Source organism: Lissotriton vulgaris, chromosome 10, assembly GCF_964263255.1.
Source record: "Lissotriton vulgaris chromosome 10, aLisVul1.2, whole genome shotgun sequence".
In the NCBI taxonomy this organism is placed as follows: Eukaryota; Metazoa; Chordata; class Amphibia; order Caudata; family Salamandridae; genus Lissotriton; species Lissotriton vulgaris.
Window position 1 is genome coordinate 353029300 of NC_141698.1, and position 20092 is coordinate 353049391.

Sequence of the window (20092 nt, forward strand, 5' to 3'; positions counted from 1 at the left end):
AGCGAGTAGTCACTGCCTAATTGACTATATCTCCCATAAGGCAGTGGGGGACCTTGAACATCGCCGGCAATGCCCAGAGCCGACCAGGTGCTTCAAATTAGCACCGAAGGAAGAACTTTTGGGAAACCTTTTTCGCAGAGACACAGCGTGAGAGCAGAAGGCAAAGCAGGACTTTGGAATAGGGGCAGACTTTTAAAAAACCCCACTGGACGCCACAAGCAGCTACTCCTCGCATTTCCCGCTTCGCGGGAAACGCTCGCATTGGGACCAGCGAGTAGTTACTGCCTAATTGAGTACATCTCCCATAAGGTAGTGGGGGACCTTGAACATTGCCGGCAACGCCCAGAGCCGACCAGGTGCTTCAAATTAGCACCGGAAAACGTGCATCGCAGGACAAGCCGGGGGAAGCCCGGGCTAAGGGCGCACCCTCTGAGGCCCTCAGTGGCTCGAGGAGGTCGGGCTGGGCCCATACCCTAGCACGTTGCAAAGGATTATTTGGGTATACTCTTTGGTTGCTTAACCGTCATGGCCGCGACTCTTGATAAATCCACACCCGTAAACGTAGGGGGGGATAAGTAAAGGTACATTAGACAACTACTTTACTAAGGTTTCCTCAGATTTAGAAAGGGAGAGTGCTTTGGCCGAGCGTAGGGCTGAGCGACGTCGCTCTATTGAATGTATGAAGAGTAGACCTTCCTTTGACTTTTTGCATCAAACCATTCCATTTGATGCAAGTTCCCACACTGAAAATGAGGACCCTTTATCCACAGATAGTGTCCCTATACTCTTGCGAGACACGCCCCCTCTACTTGATACTACCAACACTTTGTACACGGATAACGTATCCCTTTCTAGCAATTCTATCATAGGAGTAGATGTGATAGTTGAGCCACCTTTACCAGTAGTTGAGACCATTAAAAAAAAGAAGGTTAGGAAACCAGCCACGCCTAAAGTTCATGGTCCGCCACCAAATAAAAGAAGAAAGAGGGGTGGCGAACCGCAAAGAAGCAAGATTAGCCACTCAGACTTTGGTAAAACGATAAAGGCCACTGTAACAACTGCACCCACCTCAAAAGCCACTGTAACAACTGTCCCAACACTTACGGCTCCTACGGAAGCAGCACTAATTCCAAAAGCCCCTGTATTGACTGTACAAACTCCACCAGGTCTAGTTATTCCTCTACACTGTCCGCCTAAGGAAGCACTGTCTGCTGTCCCTCTTGAAAGTATTGAACACTTAATTAGGTCATTTATATTACCCATAATAGAGAGGTTGAAGAGGGTAGAGCAACGGCTGGGGAATCTAGAACTGGCTATAAGTAACAATGCTGGGTTACTTAAGGACCTTGTGAAGCCAGTGCCACCCCCGCAGTTATAGTGCCATCTCCTACCCCTGTTGCCCATAAGGGTACAATCAAAATTAGCAAGCCTATGAACCCTAAACAACACAGGGTAATACCCCCTAAATCAGTCCAACAACCAGTACCGCATGTTGCTAGTGAAGCTCTGAAGGCAGGGAATAAACCTTCCACAGGAAACATGCGAGATGAGAGGGGAACTACCAGCCCAGTTAGGGCAGAGAAGCATAGGGGGCGCCAAGTTGAACTCCCCCCCAGAGGCGGTTCCTTTTGTGGTTGTGCTCACGGGAGTCCCGAAATTAGAGGATGGCAGGAGGGAAGGGTTTCCTCAGCTAAAAAATAAAACCATGCACTGGCTTAGCCAAAACCGAACACTTCCTTTTAATATCAATGGAGAGATTCTGCATGTTCAGCGACTCCCCTGGTTGGGAAGTAGAGTGAAAGACGTAAAGGGGGACCTAATTGTTATCAATTTTAGACATCCTGGATCTGTTAGACAATCCTAAATTGGATTCCAGGGAACGTTGGTAATTCCATCGTTTCATGTGACTTGACTTATTTTTATCCGAGATCTCTAGTGACCCCTATAATCTACCCTGGGGCTCTAGCCTGCCCGCAGATCAAAGCGTCCATGCCATCTAACAACCAGTATATGATGCATGCACCTAATCCTTTGACTGCGAAAAATGTATTTGGGTGGGATACCGTACCTTTCAGGAGCCATAGAAACGGAAATAGGAGGATGGACCATTTGTTAGGAAATAGGAGGATGGACCATTTGTTACCATTTACCCCGCTGGAAGTCGCAAAGAGATTCGATGCCTTTTCAGGCTTTGATGACTGCGATTGACAAACGGGGCACCCTATCAACATGCCACCTGCTACTGAGACCCAAGATGCAAATGTTAAACCAAGCCCCCTAGCGCAAGTCCAGGCATCAGAACAAATTACTCATCCCGCAATTGCCACTTCTTCTGATGACCGACATCTACTGAATTGTGAGCCTAAGCTGGGGACAGATCTTAGCCCTTTTGTATTAATGACCTCTCTGGTTCTTTGGATTGTGAACCAATTAATCAAGACTTGTCGGTTGCCCATGTCAAAATCCTCTCTTGGAATGTGGCGGGTCTTAAGAGTAAATTGCCCATTCCAGAGTGGGGCTCCTTTATGGCTTTACATGATATTTGTATGTTGCAGAAAACCTGGGCGTTAAAAGACAGTAGGGTTCAGGGTTTTGCAACATACGATGTCTTGGCAAGTATGGGAGAGAGGGGTAGGCCTTCGGGTGGGCTGTCCATATGGGTTGGTAAGCACCTAGGAGTTAAGGCATCACAAATCCCAACTAATTCACTGGATGTCCAGTGTGTATTGCTGAGTATGTCAAATGGGCCAAATATTGCTTTGATCAATGTATACTCAAGGCCAGTTAGGCGGGGCCTTGAGTCAGAGGCTATTGAAACCTTGTTAACCTCCATTCAGTCGATTGACTCCTCCACCGTGTTAATCCTTGGTGGAGATTATAACTGTCACTTTGAGCCACTCATGGATCCGAATCTGGGTGACCCTGATGAGGTTGATTTGCTGTGGGCCATCCCTGAGCCACTGACTACCCGGGTCAAGGCGTGGACCCCTCTTGTTCGGCAATTGCAGTCATTTGCGTCAGCAACATCATTACGAGCATGCAACGGGAGGGTGGCGCATGATAGACCAGGAAAAGACACGTTTAATCGATCAAAACTCAGTACCTCAGTAATCGATTATATCTTCATAGAGGCCAGGCACTGGGACAGGCTGTATGAGTTCAGGGTCATTAAAAGATCTGGCAGTGACCATAATGCCCTGGTCCTGTCACTTAAGCCGGGGAGCTTTGGGTTGAAATGCCAAACTCCGGTTGAACATTGCGCCACTGTGCCTTTAATAATAACAAACTGTAGGTGTAGGGTTAAATGGCCAGACCTCCAGATGTCCACTAGTAAACTCGCCGAATTATATGAGACTGTCATTCCACTCATTGAAGATATGGGGAAATTTGGCCATCTGGGTAGGGCATCTGAAATACACATTCAATTGGTTGCCATACTAAAAGATATTTTGTATCCAGTGAGAAGGGCAAACCAGCCCCGAACCACGACTTTTCGATGGTTTAATACCTCTTGTCAGAAGGCCAAAAAGGCCCTCCTTACAGCAATAAAAACTAATAACAGGGAGGCAATTAGGGCCCATCACATCATGTATAAAATGGCAATCTGTGATGCCAAGAAGGAACGGGAGGCCACTATGTGGGAGGAAATGGGATCTGCACTTAGATCCAAAGACTCCAAATTATTCTGGTCCATTGTCACAACTGGACTTAGTGGCCCCAACATTGCCCCTTCAATCTGGGAAAGCCACTTTTGTGCTCTTTATGGCACCTCTGAGTTTGATGGAATGCCTGTTAGTACTCTTGAACTCCAGCAACCTCAAAGTGTCAGCTGGGCTGAAGAGCGGGGATGGTTAATTGCAGTCCCCTCACGCCTCGCCCCAGTTGAACTTTTTACCTTGACTGAGGTAGAGACAGCTATAGGTAAATTGCTTCCTAATAAGGCTCCAGGTTTGGACAAATTGCCAGGGGATTTATTTAGGGCACAACTGAAAATCTGGGCCCCCTATTTGGTTGTTTTATTCAATGGCATTCTATAGGGAGACGACCTGCCTCCTACCTGGTTAGGAGCAGAAATCGTGCCTATTCTAAAAAAGGTCTGCCCATTAACCCCCTCTAACTTTAGACCCATCAGCCTAATCGATACATCTCAAAAGCTGATGGGGAGGGTTATCCTTGATAGGATTCTCGGGTGGATCGAGGAAAATGGGATATTGTCTATACTCCAGGCAGGCTTTAGGTCCGGCACCTCCACCCTAGATCAGATATTTCGCCTGCAGGTCTTGTACTGGAAAACAGCAAAGGTGGAGGGTGGCAGCCTCTACCTTGTGTTCGTGGACCTGCGGGCAGCATTTGATTTAGTCCCGCGTGATAAATTGTGGAGAGTACTAGCAGACCTGGGCCTCCCGCCCTATTTGTTAGCCATTCTTTCTCGACTACATGTAAACAACTTTGCCCAGGTCAGGTGCGGTAGGCATGGCGAACTCACAGACCAATTTCCTGACCAAAAAGGAGTTCGCCAAGGGTGCGTGTTGACACCAATGTTATTTAGCCTCTACATAAATGGCCTTGTGGAGTATCTGAATGGTGTGGTAAACAATGATGCCTCTAAATTGGCTACAGGTAGAGTGCCCACTCTGATGTTCGCAGACAACACTTTGTTGTTGTCTAGAACATCATTGGGCATTCAAAAAAACACTTGATGGCTTTGTGGAGTTTTGCGACCTTCGGGGATTGGAAATCAATTTAGAAAAAACAAAGTTTAGGATTTTTAACCCCCCTAAGCGCATGCGCCCAAACCCTGTTTTACATGCTACCCCCCTTGAAAGGGTTAAAACATTTGTTCATTTGGGTGTCACTCTGACCGAGAATTTTGATTGGAACATGCAGATTGCTAAATCTACACTCAAGCTATCCTAGTTAGCGGGGGGCATAAGTAAAGTTTTTAAGGAGTCTACTTTTAGGCCGGTGACCCCAGCCCTGGAGATATATTGTCACCAGGCTAGATAGGCAGCCACTGATGGGGATGAACTCTGGGGGCACAAGCAGATAACAAATCTTAAAAAGGTGGAGCAGTCTTTTGTTAGAAAATTAGTTGGGTTACCATCTAGTACGCCTTTGATCCCTCTTGGATTTATCTTGCCATGCTGCCAATAGACGAGATCACAAGTGCTAGACCAATTATGTACTGGAAGAGGTTGTGGTCAGTCCCTGAATTGGCTGCGTACAGAGCGGAATTATCTGAGATTGGGTCTCTTCTTAAAAACAAAAAGATCCCTTGGCTGCAGCACATTAGTGCTGTTTGCACCCGGCTAGGTTTTCTTGAATTGTGGGAAACCCCTGAGATCTTTTGCCCCGGGAAATCTAAGAATGAACTCCTTTCTCAGATACGTATGTTAAATTACCAAACACTAATGAGCTCTGCATCACTGGGCAGGTTGGCATCTGAGTTCCTCCTAGTTAAACCAGAACCTAAAGTTGAGGAATTCATGGACCTAATTGAACCCCCAGTTGCTTGAAAGCTATATCTCAAAGTTAAGGCATGGCACTCTTCCCATTAGGTCCTTTACATCTAAATGGTTAAAACCCAACAATGAAGTTTGCCCTGCATGTAGCTACAAAACTGAGAATGTAACCCATGTACTGTTCTTCTGCCCTGCCTATTCTGCAATTAGAAAATGCTGGTTGACACCTATTTGTAAGAACTTGGGACTTTTACATTTCACACAGGCCTGTAGGATATTCACTCATGATACTCATCCTCCCATTGTGTTTGCGGTTTCTCGTTATCTATTTAAGATGTGGAGTAGGAGACAAACCTTTTTAACTTAATTGCTGTATATACTGTTTTAATGTCTTATTTTACGATAACTTCTAGTTTAATTCTTTCTTAAACATTTTGTGAATATTTATTGTTTTAATGTTTGTGCTGATGTATTTTATATGCACTTTTTATGGTCTTTTGACCGAAATAAAGTTATCAAGCAAGAAAATACAATTTGACAAAAAAAAAACGCCATGAAGTAAAAACTTTAATGAACTTAACCTGGTGTCAACAAACTTTATTATACCATTGGGTAAAACTGCATATTATCCAGGCCGCTGAATTTTGAATTACCTGCAGTTTACAGGTGGTTGCTTTACTTGAGCCTAAATATAGGACATTCCCGTAGTCAATCCTTGAAGTAATCAAGGCATTGTCCACAGTTTTCTTTGTGGGCTCAGGCAACATCCAGCATATCTTTTTCAACCATTTTAAAATGGCGAAGCACGTGGTTGCAGTTCTTTCAGCTTGTTTGTGCATCTTAAGAGAGTCATTGATGATGACACCTAGATTACGTGCTTGTGAAACTGGGACAGGAAGCCTGCCCATCTCATTTGGCCAATGTTGAGGGCCCCACAGGTTTTTCTTTTTAACTAAAATGATAACCTCAGTTTTTTCCCCGTTTAATTGGAGAAAGTTGTCCTGCATCCAGCCAGCTATTTTCATTAAGCCGCATTTGAGGGTGGACGGGGCATCCATATTCTCAGATGTAAGAGAGAAAATTAACTGTGAGTCATCCGCGTATGAATACATTGATAGACCTGCTTCTTCTACTACCTTAGCCAGGGGGCACATATACAAATTAAATAATAGGGGACTTAGTATAGAGCCCTGAGGTACGCCGTGCTCAAAAACATGAGTGTCTGAGCATGCTGTGTGAGAGAAGACCTGAAACGTCCTTCCAGTTAGAAAGGACATGAGCCACTCTAAAGCTGAACCACAAATACCGAGAGAGCAAAGCGTGTTGATAAAGACAGTGTGTGACACAGAAACAAAGGCGGCACTTAGATGTAGCAGTATAAGGGCCACCGTCTCTCCTTTGTCCAAGAGGCCCCGTATGTTTTCCGTGACTCCCAGTAGCGTGGTTTCTGTCAAAAAGCCCGCTCTAAACCCAGATTGACAGGGGGGCAGCAAATCTTGGGTGGTGTCAAATTCCGCCAAGGCTTGATTCACATGTTTCTCCAAGATCTTGGAAAAGATGGGTAGTAGAGAGATGGGCCGAAAATTGGAGGACTGATTAGGATCCATTCTAGCTTTCTTTAAAAGAGGGTGAATCATGGCGTGTTTCCAATCAGAAGGTACAGTATTTTCTTGTAAGGAGGTGTTGAGTAGATTAGTGATAATGTCGAGTGAATGTGGGCCGAGCTTTTAAAGTATCGTACAGGGTAGAGGATCTTTTGGTGACCCCGATTTGATGGTACTAAGCAGTTTAGTTAGGGTCTCAGTGTTTAGTCTAGGCCAGCTATCCAAAATGCTTCCAGAATTCTGAAACACATCTGTGTCGGATCTGCTGGTAATGTTATGAGCAGAGGGAGGCAGATGTGTTGCATCAGGGGGACACCACTATTCTGGGCTGCCGTAATTTCTTGATAGATTTTGTACACCTTTTGTATGAAAAAGGACGCTAAAGCTTCACATTGTAATTTGTTTAGGTCTGGGGGTGTGGCTATGGTTTTAGATCCTGCAAGTTCTTTTACCAATTTAAATAAGGTTTGAGAGCGATTTAGGGCCTCCGCAATGGTGGAGCATACATAATCTGCTCGTGCTTTATTGCAGAGTCTCCGATATTTATTTAATCTGCTTTTGTACTCTTTTTTGCCTCCAGAGAATAGATTTTCCTCCATCTGCGTTCCAAGGTTTTACACTTCGATTTTTCCTTTTTTAGTATCTCGGTAAACCAAGGGGCAGGAGGTTGTAGGCCCTTGCATTTCGCCGTAGACAATGGGAGGCATGCGTCAAATGCCGTCAAGAGCCAATTCTGAACTGCTGTCGACAATGACTGTACAGATTGTTTTGAGCAGGGTTGCTGAGAATCTAGGAAGATGTTCAAGGTCTCCATGTCCAATCTTTGCAATTTCTAATCTACCTTGGTTGATCCGAAGGGGCATTATACTCCTGAGAGGCTACTTGGAGTGAAAATCTGATCTGATAGTGGTCAGACCAGCTGAGTGGTAATGCACGGAGCACATTAACTGCCTTAAGGTTGGAAAAAAAACGGTCAAGTAAATGACCAGCAGTATGGGTTGGTCCTGAATTTAGCAACGTTAGGTTCAGGGCGGCTAGATTTGATATAAACTCTGGGGTGGAGGTGCAAGCTAAGTTCTCCAGATGTATATTAAAGTCTCCGATAAGAGAGAAGTTGGCGGCTGTCAGAACTAGGGGGCTTATGATTTCCGGTAAAGCAGTCGTCCAGGCTGTGGCGGAGCCCGGTGGATGGTAGACCAGCAAACCAGAGAACATGAAGTTAGGGGTGAGAGCAAGTTTAAAAACTGCTGCCTCGCCATTAGTGCTGGGAAGACTCGTTAAGTCACAATGGTATTCTTTTTTTAAAAAGAACAGCTATGCCGCCTCCTATTTTATTGGGGCGGTCAAACCTCTCAATTTCATAGTTATCCGGCACAGCTACTGCAATGTCCTGTCCTGAGCTCTCGTGAAGCCATGTTTCGGTTAAAAAGAGGGCATCAGGTTTTTCATCTAGTAACAGGTTGAAAATGTCATACCTGTGTTTAGGTAGTGACCTACAGTTAAGGCTCAAAAAGGAAAATGTTTTACAACTGGGTGGCAATGTTCTATCTTATAACTTTTCCTATCCTTGATTAGTTTATTCCTGATTGTAATTGATAAATCGCAATTCAGACAGGTAGTAGTTTCGCCCTTCAAATGTAGTTTAGTGCAGTTCTGCTCTATAAGAGTCCTTAGGGCCATGAGCTGTTTGGAACTGTATCTTAGATGGGGAGATCGCTCTTGCTGGGAGCGTTTGTAGCCTGGCTTTCGGCCTCAGGCATATGGTTAATTGCATCCATTTGTATCGGAATATGACCAGGGTTTCTGGCCCTGGGCCCGATCCAGGCGCGGACGGGCGCAGACGGGCTTGCCTTTGGCGCGCCTTCAGCGCGCAATCGGCGCGTCTACTGCGCCTCCGTGTAGATGGGATCATTTTATGCTAGAGAGTGCGGGAGGGCAGGGCAGCTAGACCGCTAACCTTGAGCCTCCAGCAAGATGGCGGCCAAGGAGAAGATCGTCAGTTCGAGCTCACTATCCAGCACCCATTCGGCTCTAAGTGGGGGCGAACGCGCTGGTTTAGTGCAAAGGAGCAAGGTATGGTGCAAAGGAGCAAAATAGTAGTAAAACTAAGTAAAAAAGTTTAAAAACAAATTACATGAAACCTTCCCGGCTTCCACCTCAGGAAGTGAAAATTCTTTCACAAAAATGCTATTCCCGTAAGCCAAGACAGAGAATTGATAATCATGAACCACAAATGGAGGAATGAAAGCATTATGAGCTAATTGTTCAACAAAAGGATTAATGTAGAGGGCAAATAAAAGGGGAGAACAGGGGCAGCCTTGCCTGGTGCCCCGGGTAATAGACACTGCATCTGATAATAAACTTATTGCAGACATGTTCGCAGTAGGAGTACTACACAGGGATTGCAGGGCTGTAATGAATTTGTTACCAAAGCCACTTAGATACAGTAATTGCCACACGTAGTCCCATTGCATACGGTCAAATGCTTTCTCTGCGTCTAATAAAATCAAAGCTAAATCTCTGTTTTCCGTACAAGCAATATCAAATAATGTTATGACTTTGTTCACATGTGTGACAGATAAACAGTGAGGAATAAAACCGTGTTGGTTTAGAGAGACCAATGGAGTAATTACTTTAGATAGTCGATTTGCCAGGATCTTAGAGTAAATCTTACTATCGCAATTTAATAGCGAAATTGGGCGATATGATCCCACCAAATCCGTTGATTTGCCCTTTTATAAAAAACCACAATGGTGGCTTCTGACCAAGATTTAGGCAGATGTCCTAATTGTGTTGCACGAAAGACATTCAGCATCTCATCCTTCATTTGATGAAAAAAAGCCTATAGACCTCAGCAGGAATCCTATCAGGTCCTGCCGCTTTCCCTAAGGCTAGACTGTTAACTGCACTTTCTAGTTCAATTATAGAAATCGGGGAATCAAGTTGCTCTGCAGTCAGAGGATCTAATTGCACCAATTCTTTTAGATATTTCTAAGGTGACAATCCTGCATATAATATCTTATGCACTTGAGAGCATTCCCTCCAACCAGGGGTCATCTTGGAACTTTTACTAAGGGAAGATTCTTTCTCTAGGTCAAGTATTACGCCTGGAATTTGCTCTTCCTAGTGCATTTACCCTAACCATGGCCTTTTTAATCAGATGGGCCTATAACCTAATTCATGCCTCTGCCTACACTCGGAGTGCCTTGTTAAGGCAAGAAACCTTTGATGCATGTAAGAAAGATTACACTTATAATACAAATCTCAAGGTAGCTTTAGTACAACTAAAATGTTCAAAGCCTCACCTGCAGTTGTGAAGCCCTGCCCAACTTAAGCTATTTTTTAAAAAAATGCAACTGATAACCTAAGCTATTCCATTGATACCACCCACTGTAATAAAAATATAGAAACCTTTCCCTGTGTAGGAAAGTGCCTCTTTTGACATCGTTAGCCCCCACTTTTTGCCTAATGAATAACGTAATTTCGAACTGTGAGTGCATGGATCCCTGTTGAACAGGTTCCAAGTGCCAAATCTCTTTCCTAAAACTGTACCATGATTGGCACAACTTCAGCCACCCACGAAAGTCCCTAGTAAATGGTACCCTTGGGCATTGGGACAGAAGAGCGTCCACTGGGCTGCAGCACAAATTATCCCACCACAGAGACCCTCACCAAGACTATGCAAACTGCCATTGCAGACTTTGTGCGTGTCTTGGTGCAGAGAAAATTAAAGAGTCAGTATGGCACACATTGTGTCATGCCCCAATACAATGCATGAGCTATAGGTAAGTCACACCTACTGCAGGTTTTAAAGCCCTAAGGCAGGGTGCACTATTTCCCACGTGTGGACATATCTGTATGAGCAGATATGACCATGCAATATCTGAGCCATTCTTGGATATTGTAAGTGCACAGGGAAGCCATAGAGAGCAAATGGGCAGGATAGCTGTCATTAAGTGTTGTTTCCTAGCTCTGTGATGGCTTCACTGTACCCTAAGAATTTTGGTATCAAGCATCTCGTCTTAATAAATCCTCACTGATGCCAGTGTTGGAATAATTAATAAATGCAAACAGGAAACTTTTTTGAGGGTCCCCTGAAAACATACCAAACACCGGTGTGGTCACTGACTAGTCTTAGCCAGCCTGCCACCACCGGACATGTTTCTGACCTCATGGGTTAGAATCCAAACAGTAGACTTGGGGCGGGACAAATCTAAACCTTTTGCCCTCCCTTGCGTGGTGCCGCAAGGGTCCTCCCTGAGCCCCATGCTTTTCTATATATAAGTTAGCCCACTGGTGGCTTTGTTAAGATCTTTCGGTCTGCAACTCACATCCTACGCAGATGAGACAAAAATTGTGTTATCTATACAACAAGGGACCCAAGATGATATGGCATCAAAGTGTCACGACTGTCAAAAAGACATCTCTGGATGGATGGCCTCCAACTGCCTAAAATTGAATGCAGTACAAAAGGGGGTGGTGATGGACGGAGCATCTGAATCAATCAAACACTCACACCCAGTCAAAAGATCTGGGCTTAATCCATCACCGTTCTTTAGCCCACTCTGCCACCCCAGTTCAGACATTGCTATATGCAAATCAGTCTGACTCTGTGCCTCATGGGAACAGCCCAGCCCGAACTGCCAAGCCATGTCTTCCCTGGACCGGAAACATGCTTCCGAGGACCGGTTTCTGGCATTCCAGCAGTCTTCAGCCCGGCTTGCTTGAATCCAGTGGCAAAGTGAGCAAGGGACTCACGTCTGAGCATACCCTGACACACTTACGGCGGCCAAAAGCGGTACAAAAGGGGGTCGTTATGGACGGAGCATCTGAATCAATCAAACACTCACACCCAGTCAAAAGATCGGGTTTTAATCCATCACCGTGCTTTAGCCCACTATGCCACCCCAGTTCAGACATGGCTATATGCAAATCAGTCTCACCCTGTGCCTCATGGGAACAGTCCAGCCCGAACTGCCAAGCCATGTCTTCCCTGGACAGGAAACAAGCTTCCGAGGACTGGTTTCTGGCATTGTAGCCGTCTTCAGCCCGGCTTGCTTGAATCTAGTGGCAAAGTGAGCAAGGGACTCACGTCTGAACTGGGGTGGCAGAGTGGGCTAAAGAACCGTGATGGATTAAACCCAGATTTTTTAACTGGGTGTGAGTGTTTGATTGATTCAGATGCTCCGTCCATCACCACCCCCTTTTGTACCGTACAATTGAATGCAGGCAAGACCGAGGTCATTATATATGGGAACAACCCTAACATCTGGACACCTAATATGTGACCTGTAGCCATGGGAAAGCTACCAGCTCCCGCTGGTGAGGCTACAAATTTGGGTGTGATCATGGATCAGAAACTTGATTTCAGGGACCAGGTTAACAGAGTGGTATCTACCTGCTTCTATATCCTTAGGATACTGGGAAAAATCTAATTTTTTCTTCCAGCCGATGGCTTCAGGACAGCTGCCTCGGCCCTCATTCTGTTGCGCTTGGACAACTGCAACAGGGTTGGGGGAGTCTGCGTACTCCTGCAGCTCCCCCTTCACCTTTGTACACCAACAGCAGTTGCCCCATCTTCCTGGGGCCACCACACACCGAAATAGCCCAGTTTCTTTGCTGCCAGGCAAGGAATTATGGGGCGCTCCTTCTTGTCTCACTGCATGTTATAGCAGCGGCTCTCCTGCTGCTCCAGGAAGAGCTGCGATGCCCCTGGCAGCCTCGGGACACTTCTTCCCCTTCGGTGGGGGACTAAGTACCACCCAGACCCCCAGGTGTGCCCTGGAGCTCGGGGAGCCCACCCCCAGCTGCTCTTGCTGTTTTTCCTTTTCCGGGGACCGGTCTCACCCGGACCCCCAGGTGAGCAACGGCAGCTCAGGGAGCCCACCCCTGGCTGCTGCGAGGGTGTATCGGGGGCCTGGTCCCACCCGGGCCCCTCACTGCAGGCTCAATGGGGAGCCGCTCGGGAAGCCCACCCCCGGTGGTTCCCGCCGGCTACCCGACTGGCCAGCACCCTTGCCTGCTTCTGCAGAAGCCCGTACCTTTTTCTGGTCTGCCGACTCCGGCAGGCAGACACGAGGCTGCTTCCCTGCTCCTGTGGGTCTCCGGGGGAGTGCGACGGCACTCTTCCTCCTTCCTCCATTCGGGGCCTGGGGATGGGGTCCCGGGCCTCCAAACATCTTTGAGGGGGGCGAAGCGGTGCTCCTCTCATTCCAGAGACCTCGGGGGCCAAGGTCGGCTCCTGGCACACCGGGGGGGCTATTTTCACAGGGAGCGTGGCAATACTCCCCAGCTGGTTTTTTCCCTCTTCGGGCCCGGAGTTAGGATCCCGGGCCCTGGACAAACCTCACGAGGAGTGCAACAGTGCTCCTTGGCTTTGTCTTCTCTCTGAGGGGGGGCACGATGGTGCTACTCCTCCTCCAGCTGTTCTAGGGGCCAGGGTGGGCGCCTGGCATCCCCTTTTGGCATAATTTCAAAGGGAGCGTGATGGCGCTCCCCGTCTTTACTTCATGTGGGGGGCAGCCCCTGGGACCTGACCCACCCTGGGGGCACATTCAAGACCGGTGGAGGAGCCCCACGCGCTTCATCGTCAGTCTACTTGGAGGGCAAAGGTCGCCTACATTCAGGGGGCATTTCTCAACCCCCAGGGGACTGATGTTCACCATTCTGGCCTCTTCTTGCTCCTGGTGGTGCTCCCCAGCCACTGTGAGCACTTTCCTTTGCCCTCCAGGTCTCACAGAAGTTGGATTTCACAGGGAGCTGTCTTCATTGGCTCGCTGCGCCAGCCTTTTGCCTGGCTCTCCTCCTAGGCCTCTCTTCTCCCTGCGCAGAGGCCCCTGCTTCTGCGCACTGGTCCTGTACTCTTCTCCTGGCACTGTTCAGGATCCTGGGACAGTCACGGGGTTCATCCTTCCAACTGCCCATTGACCCAGGCTCCAGCACCCTCTGCCTCAGCAGACCACACCCCAGAGAGAACTTCTCTTCCTGGGCAAACACTCTTTAAAGTTTGGGGAGGGGGCTGGCAGGAAGTCTCTGTTTGTCCTATCAAACAGTGACACATCACTTCACTTCCTCTGCTCTCTCCTTCCTGCCCAGGCCTCTGGGTTGGAGGAGGACTAATTTTATTTGTATTTATATATAACGATTTCAACTCACCACTTGTTTGTACAAAACTGATTGTGCTCGAGTTATTTACAACTGTGCAGCACTTCATTGCTACTCAAGCATTGTGCTGCATTGTAATTTTTTCACTGTATGACTACTTAAATACAATCACATCACAGATTTGTTATTGTTTTGTTTCCTTATGTTGCTATTTTTCAGTTGAGACTCATTGGTTAGATCCTTAATATGCTTACAAACATCATTTACCGAATTTCACACTGCATTCTGATTGATAAATGAGGCTTTAAATATTTACCATATGGGCCATTATTTCTTGATAACACGTATGTTTTCTGCTGCATTTCAGAAACTCTGAAATTCTGCAGCAACGTCATACACATAGAAAGCACTCAATTGTATGTACATGTTACTACTAATCTATCAGCAATTGTGATGATATTAATGTTTCTATTAATGTTTCATTACTAACACTACTGCTTCATTTTGCTTACCTGTGTGTTCATTGGTTCACTTTTCTGCAGATCCGACAGATAAGCTTCGTCCATTGGGCTCCTGTAGAAACCAGTGGTCACGTCAGCATCACCATCGTGAGCGCTCCTAAAGACATCTGGCGCAGGCGCAGAGCGAGACTCTGAAGCCACACCGAGCAACAGCACGAGACAGAACCAGCTCTCCATCTTGCTGCCTGTCCAAAGTGCCGAAATTCCCGTCTTAGAGGACCTCTAACGTTCTCCTGGTTTCCGTCTGTGCAGTTGGACGCTCTCTCTGACTGTGACAACGCATCTAACTTCCGTGTAGTCGTGTTGTTCTTAAAGTTTCGATGTGCGCATCTGTCGCCATTTACTAGTTCCTCCTTATGCTCTTTTGCAAGTGGTCCATTTCGTAAAGACTTGATGTGATTATGTCACTTCCTGTCAAAGAAAAGCTTTTAGCCCTTGCTTTACAATAATTTTTTCAAAACTCTTTTTATTGTGCATTTGCTTATATACATTCATTGTACAACACAGAGCGCAATTCGGAGACAAAGTGTTTTTACTGTTTTGTCGTACCGCCGTATTTACGAATCTACTCCAGCTTAAAGCATTTCAATATTATATGAGCTATAGGCTGGTATATCAAGTAGTCTGAGTTTCTTATGCGAGCACAAGAAATGTGGTTCCATTAACACAAATGAAAAGTAAACTGTTATAACAACTGCTGCTAAAATGAGACAGTACCAGCCTGCATGATTCATAGCAGTGGCGGTTGGTGACATTAGAAAGTTGTGAGGAGTAAAAGTTGTGAGTGAGTGCTTCCAATGATGGCTTCCACAAGCCCATAAAACGACCGTGCCAGCATATAAAACGACAATGTGTTATCTTGTACATACCAACAGTGCTTTACAATGTCTACAGCCTGTAGGCATTAAAAAATATCGCTGGCTGCTCCAAGAAGTATAGTAAAAAAGGGGATGTGTGCGTCAGAAGTTAGATACTTTTTGTCTGCTGGTGCTTGTGAGCATATTTTACAGGGTAAGAATGAGCCAAAACCTCAACCAAGACAAGTGGTAGCACTTCATGGGAATTTTCAATAGGACGGGGGTTCGAAGAGTTTCAGTTGAAAGACCTGAAATTTAGGTTGGAGACAGGCAAAAGAACCCCAAAGCTGGCATATGGACTACCTAGTTACTTTTCTGCTACAAAGTATGTCACAAGCAAAGAAAGTGGTGAGAAATGAGGAATGAGAATCCTGAAAATTATATTAGCATTAGCTAAGCTTCAGTACCAATATCCCATATATTTGCCTTTTATAATTTATAATACCCTTAGTGAACCGCACAAAGTAAACAATATGCGGGGAGATTAAGAAGAAAAAAACCTCCCCTGAGTCTTGCATAGAAAAATTCCTATCCTAACTACCCATGCGAGCAGTGAAGAGAATGGCCTCTAGCTCACTCTAGAAGTTCTGTCCTTATTCATATCTGCCACAACTGGTAGAACCAGCCTTCTCCATCCAAGAACAAGAGGATACTAGTGCCTGTCTCCTGAGAAGAGCTTCCCTAGATGAACTGAATAGCAGCAGCTAGCAGCCTGTTGAAAGTTTTTAAACTCTCTGGTGGTCAATACAAATTTGTCCAGAGAAAGCTGGTCAAATAGTTCAGTAGACAACGAATATTTGTACATTGAACTGTAAATATTTTCTTTGTGTGTTTACAATGCTTATGCTGCAGATACCGTTTCTCTAGGCACAATGGTCTAGCCAAGTCCTGCACGATGAATCAGCATTGAGCTGATGCTGCAAAAGGGACTTACGCCCAGTCAGAAACCTCCTCCATGCCTCGTGCAGTGGTCAAAGAACTTGAGCCACCATCTCCCTTAATTGATCCCACCTCACATCACCTGCCTTTTATATGTTATGTCCTGCGAGACACGTTCTAGTGTCTCGACAGGCATAGAGTTGATAACAACACCCCTACTGGAGTGGGCACACTGGCACCGCCACACGCATCCCTCACAGGTATCATGAGTGCTCGGGTGCACATGCTCGAGGCCAGTTATCGCACCATACTACCGGCTGTCTGTGTCCGTCCTTTCTCACCATGTGGGCCTGAGGCCCAACACAACATTGGCCACGAGGCGAGTAGCAGAGTAGCAAGCCCTGCATGCCTGCTGCTCGGTGTTTCGTTGTCCCCGGGAGGGGGGGGGGAGAAAGTGAGCCTGGTGGTCAGCTCCCACACCAAGTTGTCTACAGTCACCCATGATTGAACCTAAGATTGGTCGTGACAACGCCCTCTGCATTCGAAGGGCGATGACCAGAGACTGGTCTTATCCCACCCCCACTGGTCCCGGAAGCAATAAGAGAGGCAGTGCGTTCCTGGTGAGTGCGAGAGCCCCGCTACTCCAGCAAGGTGCCTGCTGCCACGCTTACTGATATGCTTGCAGAGCCCAGTGACCCACTAATGCGACCCCCGCCTCTCGTCTTCCTAGCCGGTGCAGCTGGTGTCTGCCCAGCAGCCGCCCCATTGTGGATGTCTCCCGCTCTCGTACCGGACGGAGCCTGATTTAAAGTGCCTACAGGGCCAGCCGAGTTGCAGGCACAGCAAAGCGGCCAAAGAGCATGAGGAAACAGCTCCCTGCGGGCATGTTCTGCCCGGCCCCCAGAAGTGAAAGAAGCACGCGCCTCAGCGAAGTGACCCAAAGTGTACATTGAGCACTTGTCCCACACTAACACTTATCCCCAGCGCCAAGTAATCAAGCAAGCCGCCTCAGCCTGCATTAAAGGACAGGAAATTGTATGCCAACCCTGCCGCCCTAAAGGAAGGCTGCAAATGCTCCAGGACACATTTCCGCTCAACAGCTGAATGCAGAACGGAAACTCGCCTGCCGCTGGAACCTCCTTGTTCAGGCCTGTGAACCGTGCTCTGCCTCTATAGGTCCGCCCAACCAGCAAAATATGCTGCACCGGCCTCTCCAAGAAGTGCCAGGACAGTGCATTGGTAGAGTAAAGCTCAAAGCCTGATGAGCGGAGCATTGCAAGGGCTGCAGTGTCACCTAGCAATCCGTGGTGGTACTGAACCTGAACAAAACGGCTCCCAACTAGTCACAGCCTTATCCCATGCATAAGTGGCTTGGACATGCTCCCTACTCCTAAGCACAACAGATGAGACATGCACACAGGGCACAAAGTGCAACACTGGGAGAAGGAAGATAAAGAAAAGGAGAAGCCGGCAGAGGAGCGCATTTGGGCAGTGTTAGACCTGGCACCATTGGCGTGGGTCTCCCTTCCATTTTTTGCTTTTGCCTCATGTATTTTTGCTGTGTTAGAATGCTTTGGCCACTGTACCACTGCTGTTCAGTGCCACAGTGCAAGTGCTCTCTATTGTAAATGATGTATGAATCAGTGATTCCATGTTTGGCTATTTTGGTTTACTTGTCAGACCCTAGTCTAGTGCACTGACTGTGCCAGGGCGTGTAATCCAAATGCTGCTGGTGGGCCTGCAGCACTGGTTGTGCCACCCACAGAAGCAGCTTTGTAAAATGTGTCTAAGGTCTGCCATTGCAGAGCCTGCGGGCAGTCTGGTACTGTCATGCTGACTGGGCAAGTACACCCATTTGCCAGTCCCTAAACCTTCCCTTGTCTTCATATTAGTCATCCCTATGGTAGGCCCAAGGTAAGGGTGTATTGTAAGTATAAGGCAGGACAAGCCCTGATGTGTGTGGCATGTCCTAATAGTGAATTACAGCCATTTTCGTTTTTCACTATTGCAAGGCTACCTGTTCTCCATAGGCCAGAATGGGCTGTTAGAATTGTTACATGTTATAATCCTAACAGGCTCAGAGAACATGGTAGACATTATTGTTTAGTGTGCCTGAACTCAGAATAATAAAATACATCTTTTAGTGAAGTTTATTTTAATATTGTGTATTTGCAAAGACCACTTTTAGAAAGTAGGTCTTTGCTTGTCTAACCATTCAAACCTGCCTCTGCTAGGATGTGTATTTCTATGTCTGGTTTCATGAAGTGACATGGCTGGGGGATTCCCAGAGACTGGCTGAGTCACCCAGTGGTGAATAGAGAGATCTGCATCTAGATGGGAGGGAGGAGTGCACATGAACTCTGAATAGGGCTGTGCTTGCCTTCCACAATGCTGGCTCCACCTCCTGTGGGGCGTCCGATGTTTCTGCCCTGCACTGTGAAAGGAAAGGAGAAGTCTGGTAAACAAGGTGCTCAGGAACTGTTTGGACTAGTCACAGGCCCCTCTTCCCTCAGAGAAAAAAGGATTTTGAGGTATAAATATTGGGACCCTGCTCCCATGAAATTAGATCACTTTTGGACTACAAGAAGAAACCCTTACTGAGGAGAGGATTCTGAAGAAACTGAGGAGAGACTATTCCCAAGCTGAAGTGCTGCTTTGGGGATTAGCCTGCAGTGGTTACCTTACTGCCAAAGGAAGGAGAAAGGAACTTTGCTTTCAACTTGTGAAGAATCTCCAAGGGCTTGGAAAAGAGCTTGCCTCCTGCTGAAGTCTCAGGGACAACAGACTTCACCCCCCAGCTCCCCAGAGTTCTTTTGGAAGTGCCTGCTGCTGTTTTGGGCCTTCTGAGGAACTGCGTGTCGCAAGGAGCTATAAGCGCGACTCAACAAGACGAAGCGTATCGCCGTCACTGTGCCTGCCGTCGCAACTCCGCTGGAACTGTCGCACTGCTTCGCATTGGAAAGAAGCGTGCCGCAACGAAGAGGAAGCATGTCACCATCGCTGCTGCTGCCGTTGCAACTCTGAAGAAGCTGGGTGTTGTGGCTGGAGCTGTCGCAATGCACCGCATTGAGAGAAGAATCTCGCAACAAGGTCGGAGCGTGTCGCCGTCGCTGTGCCTGCCGTCGCAGCTCTGAAGGAGGGTGTTGCCGCTAGAACTATCGCACTGCACCGCATCGACCAAGAGCACCTCGCATCCCCAAGAAGTGCGCCGCCGTCTGAGCTGCTGCCGGCGCATCTTGTATGTCGCCGCTGTACTAGTCGCATCGTGCGGAAGCTTCACGCATTGTGGGAGTAGAGCGTCACCGCTGGAGCTGCTGCCGTCGCATCGTAGATGTCGCCGCTGTAGTGCGCGCATTGAACCGAGAAGGGTGTCGCATCCCCGAGAAGCGTGTCGCAACTGGAAGATCTACACGTCTTTATTTCTTTGCACCTGAACTTTGCCGCATTTCCCATCGCTGCGACATTGCTTGTCGTGGAAGCGCATCGCAACTTAAGGTACATTGACCCAGAGTTTCGCATCTAAGAACTGAACTGAACTAAGCTTAATTCTACCATCCTAAAGTAATCATAGTGTGTATTTTTGTTGTTTATGGTCTTGTGGTAACTCTATATAAAGTATACTTATTTTTTATATAAAACCTGTGTGGTGTCCATTTGTAGTGTTG

General features: G+C 47.0%; 1 long non-coding RNA gene across 1 annotated transcript in view; it reads right to left on the minus strand.

The window, feature by feature from the left end:
• The window catches only part of LOC147685241 (uncharacterized), a 34214-nt gene extending 19167 nt beyond the window's left edge, over nt 1-15047 (minus strand). Inside the window, exon 1 of the long non-coding RNA XR_015300425.1 lies at nt 14683-15047. This is a non-coding gene — a long non-coding RNA (uncharacterized LOC147685241). The remainder of the gene's footprint in view (nt 1-14682) is intronic.
• Between the last annotated feature and the right edge of the window lie 5045 nt (nt 15048-20092).